Source organism: Schistocerca piceifrons, chromosome X (assembly GCF_021461385.2).
Source record: "Schistocerca piceifrons isolate TAMUIC-IGC-003096 chromosome X, iqSchPice1.1, whole genome shotgun sequence".
Lineage (NCBI taxonomy): Eukaryota > Metazoa > Arthropoda > Insecta > Orthoptera > Acrididae > Schistocerca > Schistocerca piceifrons.
In genome coordinates, this window is record NC_060149.1 from 371212164 (window position 1) to 371238384 (window position 26221).

A 26221-nucleotide genomic window follows, 5' to 3' on the forward strand; every position below is an offset into this window, starting at 1 on the left:
TATTACTTTTGTTTTACTCTATGACTTCCTGTCAGTTACTATGAGTTGTGACATATCTGACATGAACTCATGAATCCAGCCGCACAACTAAGGCGACTATCCATAGATACGCAATTTGATTAGAAGTCTCTTGTGAGGAACGATGTCAAAAGCCTTCTGGGAATCTAAAAATATGGAATCAATTCGATATCCCCTGTCGATAGTACTCATCACTTTGATAATAAAGAGCTATTTGTGTTTCACAAAAATGATATTTTCTGAATCCGTGCTGACTGTTGGTCAATAAATGGTTTTCTTTGAAGTAATTTATAATGTTTAAACACAGATATGATTCAAAATCCTATTACAAATCGACATCAGTGATATGGGTTTATAATTCAGGGGATTACTCCTATTTCCTTTCTTTGGTAGTGGCACGATTTGCTCAACTTTCAGGACCCCGCAAAACAACAAAGGATGCAAGCCCCCTCCATGACAAACACAACCACATCATAACACCACTGCCTCCGAAGTTTACTGTTGGCACTACACATGCTGGCAGATGACGTTCACTGGGAATTCACCATACACTCACCTTGCCATTGGATCGCCACATTGTGTACTGTGATTCATCACTTCACACAACATTTTTCCACTGTTCAATCATCCGGCGTTTACACTCCTTACACCTGCGAGGCATTGTTTGGCATTTACCGGCATGATGTGTGGCTTATGTGCAGCTGCTTGACCATGAAATCTGTTTTCTCACCTCCTGCCTAACTGTCATAGTACATGCAGTGTATCCTGATGCAGTTTGGAATTCCTGTATGATGGTGTGGATAGATGTCTGCCTATTACACATTACAACCCTCTTCAACTGTCAGTGGTCTCTGTCAGTCAACAGATGAGGTTGGCCTGTATGCTTTTGTGCTGCATGTCTCCCTTCATATTTCCACTTCACTATCATATTGGAAACAGTGGACACTGGGATGTTTAGGAGTGTGGAAATCTCACGTACAGACATATGACACAAGTGACACCCAATCACCTGACCACATTCGAAGTCCAGGACTTTCGCAGAGCGCCCCAGTCTTCTCTCTCACAATTTCTAGTGACTACTGAGGTTGCTGATATAGAGTACCTGGCAGTAGGTGGCAGCACAGTGCACCTAATATGAGAAACTTGTGTTTTTTTGGGGGTGTCTGGGTACATTTGATCACATAGTGTAGTACGCTACATTTGTAGGGTGGGAAAACATTTGACTGTCCCTGTTTTTGATGTATCTCACCATTGATCTTTCTGTGGGTCTTTCCTTTGCTTTTACACAAGCAACATTTTCAGAGTGCACTTTATTCTGAGTATGCAGAACATAGGATTCCTTTTTAAAAGGTGTAGAAAACTCACCGACTTTTGGTCAACATCACTGGCTTGCACCTGTTAACAAAATTTGCAGATGCAAGCTTTGGTATATCATCATACAGTAGCCACTGAAAAGGCTTAACCAGTCTTGATTAAATTTCCTTTTAATTTGGAATGGTGGTATGACATTACCACCTTCCCTTTTAGCAGAGCAGGTAGATGATATAAGATGAACACTGTTAACTACTGACTGATTCTGTATCTTGTTTTTCCTGCACACAGGGAACATTCACGTCGCCCTTCACATTTTTGTCACCAACTGCACACGTTCCATTGGATGTGTTATGCTTAAAAAACAACTGCGTGTTTGTTTGCCTCTTTTCCATGGTAATAACTAATTTGACACAATATTAGAAATAACATATGTTTAGTTATGACACAGTATAGGTAGCCATAAAACTTGAATACTGGAGGACACCACCATAACAACAAAGCATTATTATACAACATGTTATCACCTTTTTTGACTGGTTGTGCTGCCCTCTTGTTTCACGAAACAGGTCTTTCTTGTAGCTACCAACACTTGGCACGGCAAATGTATATTTCTATGGTATGTGAGCTGAGCATGCATTTATGTTGTCTGAACAATTCTGAACCTGGACCTAGTATGTTTAGAAAATAAAATAAGATTTACATGTAAGCCTGGGTTGCCAGCTGCCAATTTTCAGTCACCAATGATGAACTGGTGATTGTAAATTTCACACCCTGCTCCACAGCATACAAAAATCTGTTGTCTGTTGTATGATGTCAGTGATAAATGACATGTGGCAACACGAAATTTTGATGAATCTTCCAGTATGTTTCCCCCTTATGGTTTGTGGTGAAACTGCACCTTCAACGCCAAAGGCAGTTAAGGAGTCCCATGATATCCTCGCAGTGTAGTCCTTTTGGAAGGACCTGTGCCTACCTGTGCTGCATCGTTGTCCTTAGTCTGTCATGTCACAACTTGTTCTGCAATCATTGCACTACAGCTAACTGTCGTTGTGATCTATGAGTATGATGCTCCCACATGCCTCATGCCAATGATTCAACCTTTTTCATAGTTAAAATGTTCCCATAGTTCAAAAGATTGTGTTAAGCAGCTTGTGCACGTGCTCCGCTAATGCTGTTTACAATCTCAGGCTGAAATGTTCTAGTAACGTTAGACACACCAAGTAGCCATTATGTCCTCGCACCATTCTTCATCTGTAGGAATCGCTTTAGTCTGTACTGAAAATAAGCTCACATAAGGATGAAAATTTTGAATTATCAATTTAGTGGTGTTCAATCAAGGTTTTAAAGATGTAACACTTTCCATTTCTGTCAGTGTATTTGACAATGTATTTTGTATTCTCGGACCTTTATTAACAGCCTATAGAGTAATATCATGATGTAGCTTTCTCCTCCAGTGAAAGTACATATTTGTAATTGGTGCTTATGTTTGTACCAAGAAAGCCCTTCAGTTATTTAATAAACGTAAACATGGTCTGTAGTAGGCTCTAATGTGATTTTTATTTAATCATGTGATTAGCTAATTTCATCTACTTGTCATTGTCAAGCACCTGTAAAACAAATTTGGAAAAGCACTACATTGTCTGCATGCATCACCATGTGTAAATAACACTTTCACATCTCACATTAAGATAAAACATTACTGCGCAAATTTCATACAACTGCATAGTAACTAACAGCAACTGACAATTTGTTGTCACCAAGTCATATTCATCCAAAGACTTTCGATAGCACATATCATAGGCACATTACATATATTGCTGGCATGCCAGACTTAGTTGATGTCATGCATAAAGACAGTAAGTGACCAAACAGTGTGTCAAAGGCATAAAAATGGACATAAAATATTACGAGGATATCCCAGAAAGTAATACCCCACATTTTTTTCTCAGCCAAAAACAATGCTACGAATCCAGAACGTTATGTATGTATTATTTGAAGTCTCCTGAGTGAGCGCGCCAAGTTTCCATCACTTCCGATAGATAGCGTAGCTGCAGGACAGTTTCAAAATGACGTCTGTATGTGATGCACATTACAAGCAATGTGCTGTCATTGAATTTCTCACTGCAGAGAAAGAAACTGTGGGTGATGTTCACAAACGCGTGTGCAAAGTCTATGGAGCACCTGCTGTCAACAGAAGCACAGTTAGTCGCTGGGTACAGAGGGTGAGGTCATCAGAGGGCGGTTCGGCGGAGCTCCACAATTTGCACCATTTGAGGTCACCATGGCTGTCACACCTGACAGCCCTGACCTAGCTCCCTCGAACTTCCGCTCGTGTGGGCCATTAAAGGATGCCATTCATGGAAGACTTTTTGAGGATGATCAGGAGATGATTCACACAGTGAAGCACTGGCTTCACCACCAGCACAAGGACTGGTACTGACAGGGCATACGTGCCCTTGTTTCATGCTGGAGGAAGGCCATAGATCAGGATGGAGATTACGTGGAAAAATAGGATGTGTGTAGGTAAAACACCATTCTTTCGTGTGTAATTCTCGTTATGTTCAATAAAGAATTATTGAAGAAAAAAAAGCAGTGCATTCCTTTCTGGGTAACCCTCATGTATACAGTACATGGCATATCACCGGGCAAACTACATTATTTTGAACATCACATTAACAAAAATATACATGAGGTAGTACAAAATCCCATGAATGAGAGAAATAGAATACTCCATCAACTGCTGGCATGCCAGGTATAACAACTGCCTCTTATCATAAGACATCAGTTTCTGAAAGCTATTTCTACACACACAGAAACCAGACTTGACTATTTGTACAGAAAGATAACCCACAGAATTTTTTTAAGTAACCACTAATATACAATGAGTGAAAGGATTGTAGCCAAATGTCACCTGCGTTATAAAATGTATCGACCAGTGTTGGGAACATCAAGTACTTCATGACTTATAGTGTATGATAGTATCATAATATAAAATACATTAAAAAACCATGGGATCTGTTCAATATAAAGAGAAATAATGTGGGAAATAACTGTAAATGAGGACAAATCAACCCTCAAAACAGGAAGGGTTATGTGGCCACATGAAGTAAGCATAACACCAAAATATAAAATGTGTGAAAATCAGTATAATACTACTAAAGGAAGACAATATAAAATGTATACTGTTGTCATAATGATATAAATTCCGTTATAAAATTGTAAAATACCTACAAAAACATTTTAGTCAGTTCAGTAAAAGTAAATTATATTGCAAAATGATATTGGAAAATAATGGCAAGAAACAGAAATTGTTAAAACTTGAAAGGTTATGAGGCTGCATAAAAATTAGCATAACACCTGAGATATGAACCATAGTCCTCAAGCAGAGCAGTTTGTGATGATACATATTCAATATTACTACATCATACATTATTGGGTATGTAAAGATGCCAAAACATTGTTCTCACTTCATATACATGACTCTAATATTGAGCAAATACATGGAAACACATCACATACTTTGAAGAGAGATACATTGAAGATCCAAAGAAACTGGTACACCTCCTAATATCGTGGAGGCCCCCCACGAATATGCAGAAGTGCCCCAACACAATGTGGCATGGCTCTGACTAATGTCTGAAATAGTGCTGGAGGGAGCTGACACCATGAATCCTGCAGGGCTGTCCATAAATCTGTAAGAATTTGAAGCGGGGGAGAGCTCTTCTGAACAGAACGTCGCAAGGCATTCCAGTTATGCTCAGTAATGTTCATGTCTGGGAAATTTGGTGGCCAGTGGAAGTGTTTAAACTCAGAAGAGTGTTCCTGGAGCCACTCTGTAGGAATTCTGGATGTGTGGGGTGTCACATTGTCCTGCTGGAATTGCCCAACTCCGTCAGAATGCGCAATGGACATGAATGGATGCAGGTGATCGGACAGGATGCTTGCATATGTGTCCACCAGCTTGAACAATCCCCTGCTGATATGCTGGGTCCATGGATTCATGAGGTTGTCTCCATACCTGTAGACGTCCATCCACTTGATGCAATTTGAAATGAGATTCATCCGACCAGGCAATGCGTTTCCAGTCATCAATAGTCCAGTGTCGGTGTTGATGGGGCCAGGCGAGGCGTAAAGCTTTGAGTCGTACAGACATCAAGGGTACACGAGTGGGGCTTCAGCTCCGAAAGCCCTTATCAATGGTGTTTCATTGAATAGTTTGCACACTGACACTTGTTGAATTCCCAGCATTGATATCTGCAGAAATTAGTGGAAGGGTTGCAATTCTTTCATGTTGAATGATTCTCTTCAGTCGTCATTGGTCCAGTTCTTGCAGGATCTTTTACTGGCCGCAGCAATGTCGGAGATTTGATGTTTTGCCCGATTCCTGATATTCACGGTACACTCGTGAAATGGTTATGTGGGAAAATCCCCAATTCATCACTACCTTGTAGACGCTGTGTCCCATTGCTTATGCGCCGACTATAACATGACATTCAAACTCACTTACATCTTGATAACTTGCCATTGTAGGAGCAGTAACTGATATAACAACTGTAGCAGATAGTTGTTGTCTTATATAGGCATTGCCGACAGCAGCGCTATATTCTACCTGTTTACGTATCTCTATATTTGAATACACATGCCTATACCAGTTTCATTGGCTCTTCAGTGCATATGGTAAGCAATGACAGAACTATGGACAGAACAGGTATAAATTATTGTATGTACATCAAGTGATGGATCAGTTAAGACAAACTATTTATTGAGAATAAATACAGTGTCAATAGATACATATGCAGGGAGGGGTAGCAAACAAACAGTTGCAAAGTGAATGAACAGTTGCTGTGTACACAATGTAATAGAGACATTACAAGTATGCTGTTGTCTTGATATAACATACATTATAAGCTAATACAAAAAGAAAAAAAGAAGAAACCCTAGGGATCTGTTCAGGTGAATCCAAATTGTCAAAGACAAGAGCTGTTAAAAATGAACCTGATTACACAGCAAAGGGTCAGAGGCTGCATTAAAATGGATTAATTCAGTTATATCAGATGATGAGGCAAGCATAACATTTACCTCACTGTTACACATGATACCTAGTTTTTATCATAAATCTTTGTGTATGTTTTGAAAATATAATGTAATTGGATGGATAAAAAAAATCTACTCACCAAGTGGCAGCAGGAGAACACACATATAAATGTAGAGAAATTTGGAAGCTTTCGGTGCCAGTAGCTCCTTCTTGTGGCAGAAGGATTGAAGTGGAAGGAAGAAAGGTGAAGGAAAAAGGCTGATGATAAGGTTTAGGAAATGGGAGAGTTTATATTTTAATTCTTCTCGAAATTTGTTTGTCACTTATCTCCCCCCCCCCCCCCCCCCCCCCCCCCCCCCCACACACACACACACACGTGTGTGCTTACATACAGAGTGTCACAAGCACAATGTTAGGTGTCTGCAAGTAACAACAGAAACAACCACAAATATAACTACTTTGTGGCTATGGTAAATTCCTTGTAGGGCAGTTTTGCCAGATTGACTCAGACATGGAAGGCTCTTCCTGTTTAGGGAGATTTGATAGAGTAAATTTCCTTATACACTTATTACAGAACTTTTTCAAATTTTTCTCTTTACCAGGCTGTTAAATATGCATGGACGTACAACAGAGCACTCTTTTGTGGGTCTCTGATTTGTGACTGTGAATTGTCCAGCAACTGTAATTATTTCATAGTTGTCAGCTGGTTGCATTATTGGCTGACTTAGGTCTTTACTTAACATGAAACTGTACTGGGTCTGTAAGTGCTGAGCACTGTCAGTTGGTCAGCAACTGTAATTCCTTCATAAGGTGCCAGCTAATTACATTATTTTCTCATATCGGTCTTTGCTTATCATGTAAATGTCATAGCTCTTTATGTCCTAAACCCAACAGAATCTTGTTCTGTGAAGTATTCATCTGAAAGTATAGAATATTATATGACACTATCATTACAAGTGCCATGAAAACTTTTAATGAGTTGGTAAAGTGAAGTGAATCCTGTATGCAGCACATGGACATGTTACTGTGGACAAAGGTGTGTGCAATTGGAAGAATGAGGAACTGAATAGGAAATGTAAAATGAAGAAGTGTGTCTGTTCTGAAATCTTCTATTAAGTCATGGCAAAGTACTTCATTACACTTGGACAGAAAGAAGTTTCAACTTATCCAGTTAATCATTAGACATAGCTTTATTGACATGTGCAACTTTTCCTGATAGAGAATACTGCATCTATGCAGCACTGCAGTTTGTAGACTTCCAGTACTTGAAATTTAAGCTGAATGGTTCCTACTTCCTGAGAAATGGTTGCTTGTTTCTGCTTGACATTGAGATGTTTTCAGACAGTGGTTTTAAAGTTATGCTCACTGTCTGCACTTCTCATTATTCTCTTGAGAGGATGTTTTGTATGCTAATGAAGTGAGTGTTTCATGTATGTGTTTTAGGTTTGTCAAACACAAATTTCATGGAAAGAAATGACTGTGAGTAATGTCTGCATGCAGCACGTGTGTTATGTATTCTCTTGATTTTTAGCATCAGTCTAGTTTGTTTTAAATAACTCTACCTTCACCTGTTACAGATAATTAGTGGAAAGTCATCATTAACAGAGGTGTTTTGTACCCCAAAGTGACAATAAAAATAAGGCCATGTCAGTGGAATAAATACAAACACGACAAAACTCTCACGCCTGAGGACTAAAAGGAGGAAATGTGGGAAAACTTTGTCCATCTCAAGAGTACATGTTAATTTGTCAGTTAAATATGAGTCTTACAGCAGAGAAGCTGAATATCCATTGAAAAGAGAAAATATGATAAAAATGACCTGATGTTTGTTCATATTTGTCTTGTTATTGGCTGAGAGCCTCAATTTAATTCAGCCAATGCTTACAAAATTATATAGTGCCTGTCCTCTAGCATTAGCCTCAATGAAATGTTTTGACACAGTTGCCAGCCAAGCAATATTTATGGGCTATTGAGAATGAGTATATAGTCAAAACTGTTATAGCTATTCAATATTTTTTAGAGCAGTGACTACAATAATTTTTATAGTTTCCATTACTGTTTGTCCTCGCACCAAGGAAACCGTCACCCACTGGTTAAGGTCTATGTGGTTAAGAGAAATTCTAACTGCATCTGCATCACATCCGCTCCAGGGCCATACGATGTTCACATTCAGATATAGCAGCACCTTTCTCTTGCGGGCAAGAACTTTCTGTTTCATATGTACAACCACATCTGGGCAGAGGACACGTTTCCCAGATCCTGGCGTGAAGCCACTGTCACACCCATATCTAAGCCCGGTAGGGACAAACACCTTCCTTCTAGCTACCGCCACATTTCTCCCATCAGCTGTGTTTGCAAGGTGATGGAATGTATGATTCGTGCCCAGCTGGTATGGTGGCTTGAATCTCACAATTTACTAACCACTGCACAGTGTGGATTTCGAGCTTGCCTTTCTGCAATTGACCATCTATCACTTTGTCCACTCATGTCATGAATGGTTTTCTGTGGAAATCTCAGGCTGTGGCCATGTTTTTTGATTTGGAGACAGCCTACGACACCTGCTGGAGGAGTGGTATCCTCCATACACTCTACACATGGGGCTTCCGTGGCTGCATACCCCGTTTCCTTCTAGAGTTTTTAAAAGACTGAGTTTTCAAGGTTCGTGTGGGTCCTGCATTGCCAGATGTCTTTATCCAGGAAAACAGTGTGCCTCAGGGTTCCATCCTGAGGGCCGTCCTCTTTGCCATTGCCATTAACCCTGTAATGGCCTGTCTCCTGCCAGGCATCCTTGGCTCCCTTTTCGTTGACGATTTTGCCATCTATTGAAGTTCTCTACGGACTTGTCTCATTGAGCAGTGTCTCCAGCGGTGTCTTGATCTTCACTCATGGAACATTGACAATAGCTGTCATTTTTCCACTGACAAAACCATTTATATGAATTTCTGGCAGCACAATTGGTTTCTTCCATCATCTTTATATCTTGGGCCTGTTGCTCTTTCATTCATTGAAACTACTGAATTCCTGGGGCTCATGCTTGATATGAAAATTTCTTGGTCCTCCCACATGTCTTACCTGGGAGCACACTAAATGCGATCCGTCAATGTCCTATGTGCCCTCAGCTCTACTTCCTGGGGAGTTAATCGAATCACCCCCTCTATTTCTACATGTCCCGTGTTCATTCTAAACTAGACTAAGGGTGTTTTGTTTATGCATCTTCACATCCATCCCTCTTATGCCATCTCAATACTATCCACCATTGTGGCATCCATTTGGCCACTATTTACGCTAGCCAGGTTCAGAGTCTGGATACAGAAGCTGATGAAACTACCGCTGTCCTACCACCATGGCTTTCTTCTCACCAGATATGCATGCTGTTTGTCTGCCATGCATGGCCACCCATCCTGTGCTTCCGTTCTTGATGACTCTTTTGATCACCAGTATGGGGCACATCAGTCTTCTCTGTTACCTCCATGAGTTTGCTTTCAGCTCTTGCTCCAGCAGCTTAACTTCACGCTAATTGCAGCTTTCCTGGTGGGTGTGAACCCTTTACCATCTTGGCTTTGTGCGGTGGCCCGTGTTGACATTGGTCTTCATTCGCTTCCTAAGGACACTACTCCACCCTCGCTCTATCGCCTTCAATTTCACGACCTTCACATAGAACTTCGTGGTAGTACCTTTGTCTACATTGATGGCTCTCGGACTGACCGTGGTGTTGGGTGTGCCTTCGTCATTGGCATTGACATTTTTTGGTATCGGCTTCTAGAACACTGCTCAGTATTTACAGCAGAGCTCTTTGCCCTGTATTAGGCCATGCAATACATCTGGTGATACAGGCTTTTCAATTGCATCATCTGCTCCAACTCTCTCAGTGCCCTTCAAAGTGTCTATGTGCTGTACACCATTCATCCCTTGGTGCAGTGGGTCCAGGAAAGCTGTCACTTGGTCACTCTTGATGGAGCCACTATGATGTTTATGTGGGTTCTTAGGTATGTGGGTCTGACAGCAAATGAGGCTACTGACATTGCGGGCAAAGCTGCAGTCCTCGTACCTCAGCCAGCTAGTTCTTCCGTTCCCTCTGATGATCTCTTTGTAGCCGTCTGTCAGCAGGTGGTGTCACTGTGGCATCACCACTGGTCCTCCCTCCATGGCAACAAGCTCTCCCAGTGACTTGGATGATCTCCTCTTGGTCCTCTTGTCATAAGGAGTTCATTTTAGCTAGGTTGCATATCAGGCACTGTCTTTTTAGCCATCACCATTTGTTAAGTGGTGCTCTCCCACCACTGTGCGCTCAGTGCACTCAACCTTTCATGGATGGTCCACCATTTCCTGACGGAATACCCTTTCTTTAATCACTTACATTCTCATTTGTGTTTGCTACCTGAGTTATCGGCCATTTCAGCGAATGACGCGTGGGCTGTTGACCGCGTTTTACTTTTTATCTGGCATAACGATATTGTGAAGGCCATTTATTTTTAGTTCGTGACTTACATTTGTCTATGGCGTATTTTACAGACCTTTCTCCACATCCCTGTTTTTAGCTGCCTTCTCTTCCGTCGCTGGGGATTAACATGTTGTTGTTTTTAACTCCTCTCTTTTTCTTCTTGTTCTACAGTTCCAACACAGGCGCATATGACCATAGTTGTTTTTGCATCCTAAAATGCAACAAACAAACCATTAACACTTCATTGTTGACCAAAATTATTGGAGTTGCCACAAACACTTGTACGAACAAGTACTGGTATGTCGCACATTTACAATGAGTCTAATGTCAGCTCTAGATTTGTAAGTTTATCTTGTAGGGAAGGTTTTCTAAGTATAAGGTGAAAATGGAGTGGAGACAATGTATTACGCATTGCGTATTCATCGTATATTGTAGAGTATGGGAAGTTTGTCGATTTATGAGAGTCAAAAGTTTAATAATGAGACTGAAACATCAGCTTTTGATGGCAATTACTTGTTAACGGGGATAGAAGTGTGTGCAGATGAACCAGTAGGACCTAGTTAATCTCTTCAGTTCTTAAGCTGTCAACTTCGTGGAGAGACAAAAGGAGGAAAATTCGTTGTCACTAGATGCCTCTTATGCTATAGCAAAACTTTAACTGTTATGGGACATGCGTGAACAAACAAAAGAGAAATGTAAGATTAGTCCATAGATCTGTAGAGGTACATAATTTATTTCAGTATTTTACGTTTTATTGTTGAAATGAGTGATTGTTAGAAATTGAGAGCCTTCTCTATTTTCATGAGATTGAAAAGAATATAGGTAATGTCAATAACAAGCATTTCACTTTTGTTTATTGTTGATTGGCTTTGGATACAGTTCTATATTATCATCTTAATAATGAGGTACACACTAGTGAAATATACCGTGAGATTTGGGACTGATCTAGGATTTTTTATTGTGGCTTCCCTGGTCAGTTCTCAGTGTACTGCCACAGCATCGTATAAAATACTAGAATACTAAAATAACTGTATATTTCAGCTGTGTTGCAGCTACTTTCCACAAGGTGTAGAATGATGTAGGTGGGAATGAGAGGGTGCTGCAGTATGGCTGAAATGGCAGTCATTTTATTATTTTACTTTAAGTGTTTTACGAAATGATGCACTACACCTGCAAGGATTTTAACAAAGCACAAATCCAAAGATTTGTGGTTTAATCCTTGGTCAGTCCAAGAATTTTTTCAATCACTTAACCTTACTTTCATTTCTAGCAGTGATTTTTTTTTCTCTGAAAGAACATCAAATTGCATTGTGGTTTGGAGTCTGTGTTAAACTGCAGGACCATTTATAACTGTCTGGCTACGTCAGTTCAGTGGTTGTAGGAGGCCAAGTGCATATCACAACAGGAGTATGCGTATTAAAGCTCTGTGGTGTTCAAACCTACCTCTGGCTGGGGCAGCTTAATTTTTTTTTATGCCTGTTATGCCATTCTGGATTGATATCGCAACAAGGAATGAAATTATATCAGGACTCTTGCCGGGGAAGTACTATAGACCGCCATCATTCGTACTGAGCCAGATAGAAGTTTGTTGTAGCCCATTGCAAGTTGGAGTCTTACAGTTAGTTGAGCTATGCCCAGGTTTTGCAGTTGTTATCACACTGCTTTTGGAGGACTGATATTGGGCTCTCCAATGCCGTAAGTATCATCATCAAAATGGCTTTGTGACTGGGTCCACCACCTAATAAAATGACAGAAACGTTAATGTTGGGAATGTTATGTTATTACCATTGGACCACATACCCCTCCTTCGCAGGTTTGGCCAAAGATTCAATGCTCTGTAGACCCCCCCCCCCACGACAGATGTACCTGTTGTCTCCCAGATGCTATTGCCAAACATTTTCCTATGCATTATGCTTGAGGTTTTGTGCCTGATAATTATCAGCCTACATTTCCTGTCATCCAACAGCGGGTGGAGCAAATTCACTTATCTTTTACTGTATGTCACCTGGAACCAGAAAATGCTCCATTTGGTGTGAGAGGTTTCCCACAGTGCCCTTGCCCTTTGACGTGACACAGCTCCAGGGTCAGACCGCATCCACAGCCAAATGCTCAAACACCTATCAGTGGATTGCCAATGCAACGTCCTTGCCATTTTCAACCATATTTAGAGTGAGGGTGAGTTCCCATCTCAATGGTAAGGAAGTGCGATCATTTCAGTACTGTAAATGAGTAAACCACCTCCTTGAGATGGTCAGCTCACACTCAATTAATCTCACTAATGTTCTCTGCATGTTGCTCAAACATATGGTGATCTGGGGGCTGTGTTGGCACTTTGAGTCTCAGGGTCTTTTGACTCCATCCCAGAGTAGTTTTAGCCAAAGCCATTCTACTACTGTCAGTCTGGTCTGCCAGGGGTCTGCTATTTGGTCAGCTTTTGCTCATCATCGAAACATTATCACTGTCTTCTTTTACTTGCAGAAGGCTTATGACACCACATGACATCATCACACCCTTGTTACCCTACATGAGTGGGATCTGTGGGACCTGCTTCTGATGTTTGTTCAGAACTTCTAGTCACACTGTACTTTCCAGGTTCAAACTGGTGCTTTCCGCAGTACCCTCCCCGTCCCTCATATGAGAAAATAGGGTCCCACAGGTCTCTCTGCATGGAGTGTGTGCCTTCTTCTGATGGCTATCAATGGACTTAGCTTCTGCTGTGGGATCTACAGTGTCACTCTCCCTGTATGCTAACGATTTTTGCATTTACCATTGCTCCTCCACTGTTGATGTTGAACACTGACTGCAGTGTGTGCTACAAAAAGTGTAGTCCTTGGCTCTCACCCATGGCTTCCGGTTTTCAGCCACCAAGACATGCGTCAAGCACTTCTGTTGCCATCGTACTGTCCATCCACAACCAGAAACCTATCTCGATGACCAATTGCTCAAATTAGTGGAGGCTCATCACTTCCTTGGACTTGTCTTTGATACCTGCTTCAGGTGACTTCCCTATCTTCACCAACTTAAGTGAATGCGCTGTTCATACCTTAATACACTTCACTGTCTCAGTAACAACAGCTGGGCTGCAGACTGCTCTATACTCTTGCAACCTTACAGAGCTTTGATCCTGCCCAGTATTGATTATGAAGATCTGGCATATAGCTTGACATCACTTTCAGCATTGTGGATGCTGGACCTGATTCACCATCGTGGATCCAACTTGTGAAAGAAGCCTTTCTGACCAGCTGTGTAAACAGCCTACTCTCACAGGCTGAAGTCCTTTCACTACCGATCAGGCATCAAAAGTGGCTGCTTAACAATGTGATACATACTTATTGCTCTGCTGAGCATCCAAATTACTGTGTCCTTGTCATAGCAGGGAGATCCATTTCTCACAACAGCGGCCCAGGACTGGATTAATGATCACAGTGTCTCTGCTCTGAAGTTTACGTTTCAAGCGATGGTTTAGCGATTAATGCAAATTCCTTGTTATATAGAATGGCTTGACCAAGCGCAGAATTTATACAATTGTCCTGGATTCAAATGTCATCAATACAACTGCAATGGAAGAAAGGCCCTTGTCTATCAAATACAAAAAATGTATCGCTCTGCTGTATGTATACTGTGGCTTGTGAGTACCAAGCAAGTTAACACATGGGAAAATGTTTCCTAAAAGGGTTGTTGGAGATGAAGAATGAAAACATTCTCTATAGATGTTAACATGAAATCGCGCTGATCTGAAATTTGTGAAACTCAAGCTCATTGTGTTTGTCCATGAAATCCAGAAGGCGATAGATAGCAGCATCCAGGTTAATGTTGTACACTCCTGGAAATGGAAAAAAGAACACATTGACACCGGTGTGTCAGACCCACCATACTTGCTCCGGACACTGCGAGAGGGCTGTACAAGCAATGATCACACGCACGGCACAGCGGACACACCAGGAACCGCGGTGTTGGCCGTCGAATGGCGCTAGCTGCGCAGCATTTGTGCACCGCCGCCGTCAGTGTCAGCCAGTTTGCCGTGGCATACGGAGCTCCATCGCAGTCTTTAACACTGGTAGCATGCCGCGACAGCGTGGACGTGAACCGTATGTGCAGTTGACGGACTTTGAGCGAGGGCGTATAGTGGGCATGCGGGAGGCCGGGTGGACGTACCGCCGAATTGCTCAACACGTGGGGCGTGAGGTCTCCACAGTACATCGATGTTGTCGCCAGTGGTCGGCGGAAGGTGCACGTGCCCGTCGACCTGGGACCGGACCGCAACGACGCACGGATGCACGCCAAGACCGTAGGATCCTACGCAGTGCCGTAGGGGACCGCACCGCCACTTCCCAGCAAATTAGGGACACTGTTGCTCCTGGGATATCGCCGAGGACCATTCGCAACCGTCTCCATGAAGCTGGGCTACGGTCCCGCACACCGTTAGGCCGTCTTCCGCTCACGCCCCAACATCGTGCAGCCCGCCTCCAGTGGTGTCGCGACAGGCGTGAGTGGAGGGACGAATGGAGACGTGTCGTCTTCAGCGATGAGAGTCGCTTCTGCCTTGGTGCCAATGATGGTCGTATGCGTGTTTGGCGCCGTGCAGGTGAGCGCCACAATCAGGACTGCATACGACCGAGGCACACAGGGCCAACACCCGGCATCATGGTGTGGGGAGCTATCTCCTACACTGGCCGTACACCACTGGTGATCGTCGAGGGGACACTGAATAGTGCACAGTACATCCAAACCGTCGTCGAACCCATCGTTCTACCATTCCTAGACCGGCAAGGGAACTTGTTGTTCCAACAGGACAATGCACGTCCGCATGTATCCCGTGCCACCCAACGTGCTCTAGAAGGTGTACATCAACTACCCTGGCCAGCAAGATCTCCGGATCTGTCCCCCATTGAGCATGTTTGGGACTGGATGAAGCGTCGTCTCACGCGGTCTGCACGTCCAGCACGAACGCTGGTCCAAGTGAGGCGCCAGGTGGAAATGGCATGGCAAGCTGTTCCACAGGACTACATCCAGCATCTCTACGATCGTCTCCACGGGAGAATAGCAGCCTGCATTCCTGCGAAAGGTGGATATACACTGTACTAGTGCCGACATTGTGCATGCTCTGTTGCCTGTGTCTATGTGCCTGTGGTTCTGTTAGTGTGATCATGTGATGTATCTGACCCCAGGAATGTGTCAATAAAGTTTCCCCTTCCTGGGACAATGAATTCATGGTGTTCTTATTTCAATTTCCAGGAGTGTATTTCTTGAATTCTCGGATGTATAGAAGAAGGGGACCATATCCTTAACATTGGTTTGTTGTAGAATTCTTGAACATTTTATGAGTTCAAATACAGTAAACTTCCTTGAGACAGTCCTTTCCTAGTGAATCTTGTTGCCTTTTATGGCTGCGGGCCCGGGCTTGGCGGTTAATCCAGTGGAGCAAACATGACTGCTGGGAACGATATGTTGCCACCGTAGGTTCTCGCACCTCGCCATCTCAGGTGTGGTCGCAGGTTCGGCGCATTTTTGGCTTTCGCCCTCATGCGTCTGTCCCTTGCCTTTCTCTTCGGGGAACAGTTTGTACTGACCCAATCGCCATCGCCGAACATCTGGCAGAGTACTTCGCTTGTATTTCCGCGACAGCAGGCTACAGCGCAGAATTCCGCACCATTAAAGAGCAGGTTGAGCATACGCAGTTGTTGTTTCGCACGCACCGTTGGGAACGATACAATGCCCCGTTTAGTATATGGGAGTTCCAAAGTACCCTTACAGCTTGCCCCGATACCTCTCCAACTCCAGACCGAATTCACAACCAGTTTCTTCGCCGTCTGTCGGCGCACTGTCAGGGTGAATTACTCGTCGTGTTTAACCGCATCTGGATGGAGGGCATTTTCCCAACTCGTTGGTAGGATAGCGTTACCATCCTGTTGCTGAAACCTGATGCAGATCCGATGGTGGTTAATAGCTATCGCCCTATCAGCCTTACCAACGTTATGTGCAAACTCCTGTAATGGATGGTGAGTCGGCGGCTCATGTGGATCCTCGAAGCTCGGGGCGTCCTAGCCCAGCAACAGGGGGGCTTCCGTCAGGGCCGCTCAGTGATCGACAATTTAGTCTCGCTAGAGTCGGCTATTCGTACAGCTTTTACTCGGCGAGAACGTCTAGTTGCTGTTTTCTTTGATCTTCGGAAGGCGTAAGATACCACCTGGCACCATCATATCCTTGCTACGCTGCACGAATGGGGCTTACGGGGTCAACTTCCGATCTTTTTATGGAATTTTCTCTCCAATCGCTCCTTTTGGGTAAGAGTTGGCACGTATTTTAGCTCTGCTCATATTCAGGAGAATGGTGTCCCGCAGGGCTCAGTTCTCAGTGTTCCCCTCGTTTTGGTGGCGATTAATGGTCTTGCGTCTGCGGTGGGCTCATCAGTCTGTTCCTCTCTATACACCGATGACTTTTGTCTTTATTACAGTTCCCCAAGCATCAGTGTCGCTGAATGGTGGCTGGAGGGAGCTACCCGTTAGGCACATTTTTGGGCATCCAACCATGGTTTTCAGTTCTCAACCTCTAAGACCCGAGTGATGCATTTCTGTCGTCGTCGAACGGTCCACCTCCATCCAGAGCTCTACCTTGCCAATGAACTCCTTCATATTGAGGAGATGCATTGCTTCCTTGACATGCTGTTTGATGCTCAGCTCACTTGGACACCTCATCTTCGAGAGCTTAAACAACGGTGCTGGTGGCACCTCAACATCCTTCGCTGCCTCAGCCACACCGTTTGGGGGGCTGCACAAACAACCCTCCTACAGCTCTATAAGGCCTTAGTCCAGTCCCGTCTCCACTACGGGAGCGTGGCGTACGACTCAGCTGCACCTTCAATGTTGCAGATCCTCGACCCGATTCTCCATTGTGGTGTCAGACTGGCGACAGGTGCCTTCCGCACTAGTCCGGTGACGCCTTCTTGTAGAAGCTGGAATCCCTCCCCTACGATCCCGCCGACAACAGTTTCTTGCGTCATACATCGCCCGCGTCCATGCCTTGCCTGACCACCCAAACTGCAGGCTCCTTTTTCCATCTTCTGCACTCCCCTCCCCACGACTGCGGCCTAGGTCGGGTCTCCCGATCGCAGTTCGCGTTTGTTCCCTTCTCTCATCACTGGAGTCCTTTCCGCTTTCTCCATCCTTTCGGCCCTCTTCTTCTACCCCTCCTTGGTCCCTCCCTCGCTTGCAGCTTTGCTTGGATTTGTCCTGCAACTCCAAGTCCTCCGTTCCACTTGGCAGTCTTCGTCAACAATTCCTGGCTCTTCTTGCCTCATTTCGCGATGCAAATGTAGTCTACACCGATGGTTCTGTGGTCGATGAATGCACTGGGTTTGCTTTCATCCACGGTGACTACGTTGAGCAGCATTCCCTGCCTTGTGGGAGCAGTGTTTTCACTGCAGAGCTGGTTGCTCTTTATCATGCACTCGCTCACCTTTCCTCCTGCGTGGGGGAGTCATTTGTAATATGCAGTGACTACCTGAGCGGATTGCAAGCACTCAACCAGTGTTTCTCTCGGGACCCTTTGGTGCGCGGTATTCAAGATGCTGTTTCTGCTCTCGCCGAGTGCGGTCGTTCAGCGACGTTTGTGTGGACCCCGGGCCACATCGGCATTCCAGGAAATGAACGTGTCGATCGGTTGGCCAAGCAGGCCACCACTTTGCCACCGCTGGAGCTTGGTTTCATGGAAATTCCTACATCGCAAGGTCCACGATGTCTGGAGCTCTGAATGGTTTGTCTTGAACACGCCAAATAAGCTCCACATGGTCAAGTTGTCCACGGCCGTATGGAAATCATCCTTGAGGGGCACTCGTAGGGACTCAGTTTGTTCTCTGCCGTCTCTGAATTGGACATACGTGGTTGACCCACAGCTATCCCCTTCGTCGTGAGAACCAACCCAAGTGTCGCTGTGATGCAGGGCTGACAGTGGTCCATCTTCTGATGGACTGCCCCCTTTTAGCGCCCTTGCGGCAGTCCTTTACTTTACCAGCTACACTTCCTTTAATTCTCGGTGACGATGCCTCTATAGCTGACTCAGTTGTACGTTTTATCTGTGCAGCTGGGTTTTATCACTCACTCTAGTGTGGGCGCTCTCGCATGATTTCTCAGGCTACACCCACTCCAGCGACTTTTAATTGTGACGTAGATACCAAAATAGTGTCTTTTATGGTAACAAGTTGTGTTGGTACTCTATCAACGCTTTTCAGCTGGAGGTTCTTAGTTTGTAGTTGAGTGGTTGACCTTTTACCTGACCCATCAACCACTGTAGTCTGTTTTACTCTAGTCAACTATTTGCTCTGGTCCTTTTAAGTGTCCTCTATTTTGCGTTATTGCAGTGTTCATTTTAGCTCTGTACCCCTTGGTGTTCCCTCCCTCTGGGTGCAGAGGTTACGCTTTTACTGTAGAGGCCTTTTACAAGTATGTCTGTTTTTAACTGGGGACTGATGACCTCAATGTTTAGCCCCCATCAAACCCCTAAACCAACCAACCAACCTTGAGACAGAAAAGCTTCTGACCACAAATCAGCAGGATTTTAGAAAACATCACTTGTGCAAAACTCAGCTTGCCCTCTTCTCAAATGATATCCTACAAACTATGGATGAAGGGGAACAGGCAGATTCCATATGCCTGGATTTCCAAAAAGCTTTGACACAGTGCCCCACTGCAGTCTGTTAACAAAGGTATGAGCATACAGAGCAGGTTCCCAGATATGCGAGTGGCCCGAAGACAGTAATGGGACCCATTATGTCGTCCTTAGTGGTGATTCTTCATCAGAGTCAAAGGTATTGTCAGGAGGGCCTCAGGGTAGTGTGATAGGACTGCTTGTATTCTCTATATACATGAATGATCCTGACAGACAGGGTGAGCAGCAGTCTGTGGCTGTTTGCAAATGACACAATTTCTAGTTGATGCGATGAACGGCAGCTAGCTCTGCATATAGAAAAATGTAAGTTAATACAAGTAAGAAAAGCAATTCCATAATGTTTGAATAAAGCGTTGGTAGTGTGCTGCTTGACACAGCTACATCCATTAAAGATTGAGGCATAATGTTGCAGAGCAATATGAAATGGAACCAGCACATAAGGTTAGTGGTAGGGAAGGTGAATTGTCAACTTCAGTTTATTGGGAAAATTTTAGGAACATGGGGTTCATCTGTAAAGGAGACTGCATGTAGGACATTAATGCAACTCGTTTTTGAGTACTACTCAAGTGTGGGATTCCCACAGGGTTGGACTGAAGGAAGACATCGAAGCAATTAAGAGTCAGGCTGCTGGATTTGTTACCGGTTACTTCGAATAACAGGCAGGTATTGTGGAGATGCCTCGAGAACTCAAATGGGAATCGTGGAAGGGAAGGTGATATTCTTTTTGGGGGACACTATTCAGAAAATTTAGAGAACCAGCATTTGAAGCTGACTTCAGAATGATAGTACTGCTGCCAATGTGCATTTTGTGTAATGACCTTTAAGATAAGAGAAATTAGGGCATATACCAAGGCATATAGATATTCATTTTTCCCTCGCTGTATTTGCGAGTGGAATGGGAGAGGAAATGACTATTAGTGGTACAGTGTACCCTCCATCATGCACCATACAGTGGCTTGCAGAGTGTATATGTAGATGCCACCTCTCTTGATTTCAGGAAGGCATTTGACACTGTCCAGCAGTGCCGTTTATTGAAAAAAAAAATGAGAGCTTACTGAGTATCAGAGCAGATTTGCTACTGGATTCAAAACTTCCTTGCAGCTAGAACTCAACACATCATTTTAAGTGGAACAAAATTGACAGATGTAAATGTAGTTTCAGGCATGCCCAAAGGAAGTGTGATAGGACTGTTACTGTTTGCAATGTACTGTATATAAATGATCTAGTAGAATGCATCAGAAGCTCTTCAAGGCTGTTTGCAAATGATACAGTTGTCTATGAGAAGGAAGCTATGTCAGAAGGCAGTAATAATTTGCAGAAGGGCCTGCAGAGGAATTATGAATGGTACAGAGACTGGCAGTTGACCATGAATGTAAATAAATTTAATATATTGCACTTACATAAGAAAAGAAGTCTACTACTGTACAACTACACTGTTGATGACAAATTGCTGGAAACAGTAGCCACTGTAAAATATCAAGGATTATCTATCTGGAGTGACCTTTAAGTTGAATGACCACATAAAACAGATAGTAGGAAAAATAGATGCAAGACGTAGATTCATAGGGAGAATCTTTAGGAAGTGTATTTCATCCACCAAAATCATTTAGTTGGCATGAGAGCATTGCAGAGATGCTCAGCAAACTCCAGTGGCAGATGCTACAAGAGAGCCATTGTGAATGATGGAGAGGTTCACTATTGAAATTTCGAGAGAGTGCTGTCCAGGAAGAGTCAGATAACATATTATTTCCTCCCACATACATCTCTCGAAATGATCACAGGGCTGTAATTCAATAAATAGGAGCTAATACAGAGGCTTATTGACAATAATTCTACCCATGCACCATTTGCGAATGGAACAGGGAAGGGAGGATCAGTTAGTAGTACCAGAAGTATCCTCCACCACACACCATCAGGTGGATTGCAGAATACTGATGTAGATGTAGGTATGATACAACTACAAACTTATGGAATATCAGACCAGCTTTGTGATTAAATTGAAGACTTTCTAGCTGATAGAACTTAGTACATTGATCTTAATAGGTTATAATCATCAGATCTGAATGGAACTTTTGCTGTACCCCAAGGTTGTATTGTATGAAGCAACATAGTGCACAAATAGGCAGAAAGACCCATTACCATTTAATCACGCAATTGGTGATCAGTCACTGGAAACAATTACAATTGTAAATATCTGAGAGTGTGCATCATGAGTGACGTGAAGGGAAATAACTACAGAAAAGTATTTGCAGGATAGGCAAATTGATATTCGTAGAATACAAAGGAAAGTCTCAAGACACTACCAATTTGTATTATTAGAGAAGATAGGGATTATCCAAATAAAAACAGTGTTAATAGTGGTGATCCAAAGAAGAATAGCAAATTTCATCATGGTTTTAGTTAGTCAGTTTAGCAGTGAGTAGTTTTTAGTGAGCATAGAAATGCTCATCCAACTTTGGTGACAGAAGGTACAAGAGAGGTGTTGTGCATCATAGAGGGGTTTAAAGTTAAAATTCTAAAAATGCTCTTTCCAAAAAGAATCAAGTAATATATTATGTATATATAGGGAACATAACCAAAACAGTAAACTCATAGAAATTCTAGCTTATACAGAGGTTTGCCAACAATTGTTTCTCCTGCACATAATTCATGAGTTGATCTGGAAATCAGGGAAATAATAGTTTTACCTGAACTATGAACATCTTAAGGTGCCTTGTGGAATGTGGTTATAATAGTTTTCATGTGACACAATAAACTGGCCATAGTGTACTGCCTGCTGTGACAAATCTCTGTGATGTTTTAAATGGTTCTTGTGCTTTTGATATTGTAGTTTGCTGTGTTGTAACTGATCAGTTGGTTGGACCTGCATGTGTGCATGCTATATGCCAGGCTACAGTGCTGATCCCATGCTGAGTGGCTGCAAATCAATGTGTTTTGTTTCACAACGAATCTTGAGCCTTTTCCTGACTGCATTTCCAGTTCTTTGCTCCTGTGATGGGAAATGATAGTTCCCTGGTGGCATGGGATCGTTCCTAAATCATTTCTCAGCAGTTCCCTTTTCCACATTCATTGAATCTTTGAGGTCCACATCTGACAACTGAATAGTGAAATGTTCTGAAAACACCAGGAAAGTGAGTAAGAAAATAAAGCAAACAAACACCAAGCTCTCCCTCCCTCCCTCCCTCCCTCCCTCCCTCCCTCACACACACACACACACACACACACACACACACACACACACACACACACACACACAGAGACCATAGTATCTATCACAGAATCTCCCAATTTTCACTTTCCTCACATCACATGTAGGAGTAACCTCAGGTGTACACTAGGAAAGCATATTGAGTCCCTTGGTGTTCATGTTGTGTGTTACTGACCTGGCAGACAATATTAATAATAACCTAATATTTTTCACAGATGATTCATTTATCTGATAGCTTCCACACAAATATTCTGTCAGATCTTGATAATATTTCAAAGCAGTGCAAAAATTGACTACTCACTTTAAATAGCAAGAAATGTAAATTATGTGCTTCGCAAAATAAAATAAAAGTGATATCCTGTGACAACAATAACAATTACTCACAATTTGAATCAATAAACTCATGAAAATACCTGGATGTAACAATTTGTAGGGATGGCAAGTGACATACTTTGCTTCATCAGTGCTCCATATATAATTTCAATGGGAATATGCCCTAAGAAATGTTCCTATTGCAAGTAGCCTTTGCCACACACCTCAGAGTGGTTTACAGACTATAGATGTAGACTTATATGTGGGTTTTAGTAACCAATTGCAAAAAAAAAAAAAAAAAAAAAAAAAAATAATCAGTAATACTAATTTGTACTTCCTTGTGCATTAGAGGCACAAAAGGATAGGAAATGTAAAGAAAGGAACATCATGTTACTGTAGAAACTGTGATGTTCCTTTATATTTATGATCTTAACTTGGGAAACATCGTATGGTAAATGCATTTTAAATAATAGTTACATCAAAGTAGTACTATTAAAGGAATGGAAAATTAGTACGTATTCAATTTTCCCCACAATATTTGAGATACCTTGGGGTAATACTGTATTGTGTCTACACTTATTCTGTAATAATTTTAAAAAAATATTCAATGGAGTTATCAGAAATTTCCACTTCAACAGAAATAACTTTCTGAAAGATGAATACAGGACAGAGATTCACAACTGTTCAGTGGTTGAAATTCAACAGCTTACTACGTGATTCCAATTTTGCCTCTTTTGACACCATTGCTTTTGGTTTGACAGGACCATTTATTTTTATTTTTGGGCTTCAGTATAATAAAAAATAGATTTAATGTTATGCTGAATGATCTGAATGTCTTCTTGGATACAGCTGTTGCAGGTATATCTTGGAACATTTCCAATAACTTTAATTTGCTTCTATCTATGTCTATGAGGTTTCTGATGACGTTGGGGTTCATCTTGACATTGCACCCTCAATTGTTTGAGATTGTTTTCTGCTGGTTTGGTTTTGTCTCTGGTGATGTTTGAGGGTGGCTTAATTATAAGATGAATTTATTTATATCTGATGCATTACATTAATGAATCAAAACAGTTAGAAAACTATGAATACATCTTTGTCATACATTCAGTGCACTGCAGGCTATGATCGCAGTTTTGCATATTTTATTGCTGACAGTGTACTTTTCCTTTTTGTTGAGTGATGGCTCTACACAGACTAATCACCTGCAAGTAATAGTTTCCTCAGACTTGAATAGTCAAAGTATGTGACTCTTAAAGAAAAGTCAGTTTGCTTGCCATGTGACATTTCAAAGTGTGGACAATCTATCACTGAAGCTCTGCTTTTGTTGTGGCCTTCAGTTGAAAGACATTTGAACATGCTTACAGTAAAACTTCCTGGCAGATTAAAACTGTGTGCCGGACCGAGACTCGAACTCGGGACCTTTGCCTTTCGCGGGCAAGTGCTCTACCAACTGAGCTACCCAAGCACGACTCACGCCCCATCCTCACAGCTTTACCTCTGCCAGTACCTCGTCTCCTACTTTCCAAACTTCGAGCCTCGGTCCGGCACACAGTTTTAATCTGCCATGAAGTTTCATATCAGCGCACACTCCGCTGCAGAGTGAAAATCTAATTCTGGAAACATTGCCCAGGCTGTGGCTAAGCCATGTCTCCACAATATCCTTTCTTTCAGGAGTGCTAGTTCTGCAAGTTTTGCAGGAGAGCTTCTGTAAGGTTTGGAAAGTAGGAGACGAGGTACTGGCAGAAGTAAAGCTGTGAGGACGGGGCGTGAGTCGTGCTTGGGTAGCTCAGTTGGTAGAGCACTTGCTCACGAAAGGCAAAGGTCCCGAGTTTGAGTCTTGGTCCGGCACACAGTTTTAATCTGCCAGGAAGTTTCGTATCAGCGCACACTCCACTGCAGAGTGAAAATCTCATTATGCTTACAGTAGTAAAGCATTGATATCCGTATACAAACCCCTCATACTTCACTCCAGTAGCAAACTGTTTCCTATCAGTCCATCCCTTCTTTTAGTCAAGCTATACCATAAATTTCATTCTTTCCTACTTCGATTCAGTACCTTCTCATCAGATATCTGATATACCCATCTAACCTTCAGCATTCTCGTGTAGCACCATATTTCAGAAATTGATGTTCTCTTTGTGCCTTAACTGTTTATCGTCCATGTTTCTCTTCCATACGAGGTTGTGTTACCTTCACAGAAGATTCCCAGACACTTAAATTTGTATTCGAAACTAACAAATTTCTCTCCTTAAGAAAAACTGTTCTTTCTGTTGCAGCTACTCTCTGACTAGTACTCTTTGCCATCTCTCACAGAATTGCAGTAACAGCAGCAAACCTGAAATTTTTTATTTCTTATTCTTCCTTAACTTTAATTCCCTTTATGAATTTCTCCCAGTTTTCCTTTACATGTTGAATAGCATTGGGGATAGGCTACAACCTTGTCTCACTCCCTTCTCAACCACTGCTTCTCATTTATACTTATATTCATATGGTGTCTGTTCTTAGACACCATTGATGACCTGCAGCTGTCTACAACGAAATTAGAATTCTATTAATACCTTCAGCTGTTGACGGACGTTGGTATATATCAACGGGGACAGGTGAAAATGTGTGCCCCGACCAGGACTCGAACCTGGGATCTCCTGCTTACATGACAGACACTCTGTCCATCTGAGCCTGTGAGGGCACAGAAGATAGTGCGACTGCAGGGACTATTTCGCGCATGCCTCTCGCGAGGCCCACATTCTCACCTTGTATGTCCACACACTACATTTGTAGTGTCCCACCCCAACACACTCATTATTCGTGGAATACAAGGTGTTGGGGTGAGAATGTGGGTCTCCCGAGAGGCATCCACAAAATAGTCCCTGCAGTCGCACTATCCTCTGTGCCCTCAGTGGCTCAGATGGATAGAGCATCTGCCATGTAAGCAGGAGATCCCGGGTTCGAGTCCCGGTCAGGGCACACATTTTCACCTGTCCCTGTTGATATATATCAACACCCATCAACAGCTGAAGTTATTAATATGATTCTAATTTCGCTTCTCATATATGTCCTTTTTCTGTTATAACTGCTGCGTGGTTTCTGTACAAGTCATAGATAATGTCTCCTTTATGTATTATAACCCACCTACCTTTTGAATTTAAAGAGCGTATTCCAATCAGAGTAGTCAAAAATTTTCTCTAAATCTACAAAAGCTACCTTTCTTTAATCCTTCTTCTAGGATATG

At 42.7% G+C, this 26221-nt stretch overlaps 1 protein-coding gene and 1 non-coding gene across 5 annotated transcripts in view; both read left to right on the plus strand.

The window, feature by feature from the left end:
* The window catches only part of LOC124721359 (ATP-dependent helicase brm), a 439280-nt gene that overhangs the window by 91220 nt on the left and 321839 nt on the right, over positions 1–26221 (plus strand). The gene's annotated exons all lie outside the window — the stretch shown is intronic.
* Trnat-ugu lies at positions 25882–25956 on the plus strand. Its single transcript has one exon. It is a non-coding gene; the product is annotated as a tRNA-Thr (tRNA).